The sequence below is a fragment of the Pteropus vampyrus genome, unplaced genomic scaffold (genome assembly GCF_000151845.1).
Source record: "Pteropus vampyrus isolate Shadow unplaced genomic scaffold, Pvam_2.0 Scaffold72, whole genome shotgun sequence".
Classification (NCBI taxonomy): Eukaryota; Metazoa; Chordata; class Mammalia; order Chiroptera; family Pteropodidae; genus Pteropus; species Pteropus vampyrus.
In genome coordinates, this window is record NW_011888853.1 from 2,973,256 (window position 1) to 2,974,821 (window position 1,566).

Below are 1,566 nucleotides of genomic sequence, written 5' to 3' on the forward strand. Positions count from 1 at the left end.
AGCCCAAAGCCGACTACAGCACGCAAGCAACTGGGCGAGCGGCCGGCCCCAGCGCCCATTTATATGCCTCCTCACAAAATGGCGCCCGCACCCGGAAATGAATCCTCTGATTGGCTCGCCCCGCCCCGCCCCGCAACGTCTCTGCCGCGCGTCCCGCCCCTACCCAACGCGCCTGCGCAGAACCGGGCGGGCGGGCCAAAAAGCGCGGAGTCACTACTGCTGGGAGGGGGAAGCAGAGTTTGCGGGCAGTTGGAAAGCCCGCGAAACGCTCTTTCTGGCTGGGCGCTCTCGGGCAGGCGGAAGAGGAGGTGCTCCTCTCTGGGCTCCGCCTTCTCTTCCATGCCAGTCTTTGAGTCCCGTGCTGCTTTTCAGCTCGGACCTGAGGTCTGCATCTGTCAGAGGGAGTTCCCATTCCCTTATTTGGCTCTCTGTGTCTCTAGCTGCCTTAGGCGCAGCTACGCCGTTTTCAGGTCCCTTTTCGGAATTTCCCACTTTTTCTCTGGGTTCTGGTTTCAGTCCCCCCTCGTCGGCCCCCGCTGGCTCGGCCCCTCTCCCATCCTCGGGAGATGAAAGAGCCCTCGCGCCACGCCTGCGCGTGTCGGGCTGCCGGGGACTACATTTCCCAGCGGGCTGAGCGGCCGTCGCCACGGCTGCGGTCAGGTGACCGAGTCGCCTGACCTGCGTTGAGTCAGGGCCCGGCGGGCGGGGCCCTGTCGGCGGCTGCTGCTCGCCCTTGGTCCCCTAATCCCCTCGCGGGCCCCTCAACGTTCTTGGCGCGTCTCCGGGTGTTGGGCTCTTCCCTACTCGGATCGTATCCTAGGAATGTCCTGACCGTGCCCGTGGGGAGAGCTTCACCCTAAGCCCGGGATTCTGACACGAGAACTGCAAGTTGACAGCTTGGCTGCCCTGCTCCTGGATCTGCGTCCTCTCACCATCTCATCTCTTTCCCCAGGATTGTCAGTGGGTTCGCCCCGAGGAGAGCTGACCACCCTGGGCTGCGGCTGATCTCCGGCAGAGTTGAGCCAAAATGTCCCCGGAGTCTAAAAAGCTTTTCAACATCATTATTTTAGGAATTGCCTTTATGTTTATGTTCACCGCCTTTCAAACTTGTGGAAATGTGGCGGTGAGTTGGGGTCTGTTGTCCCTCCTTCGAAGTGCCTATCTTAATGCATCCCCCAAATGATAATAAACGTTAATTATACCTAACAGCGCGCTTAAATTGCGCCCTTTATTTTCCCACTTCGCTTCCTCGTTTTTTTATGATTAAGTTTGATTTCATGTATCAGACGTTTCTTCATATACGGGATTTGAAACTACTGCTTATTTCTGATTAGATTTAGGGTTTGTATGTTGACCTAGTTATTTTATTTTTTTGTGTTAAGGTCTACATTATACTTGGAGAGTTAAAGAAATAAAACCTAAGGCATAGTTTTAGCAAGTCCTCCTTCCCTGCCTCCGACTTCCCTGTCATTGGTTTGTTTTCTCCTGTTTTGCAATCCTTTTTCTTTTCTTATAGTCGATTTTCAGTATTAAATATTGAGTGTCTTGAATTTTTACTTTATTCTG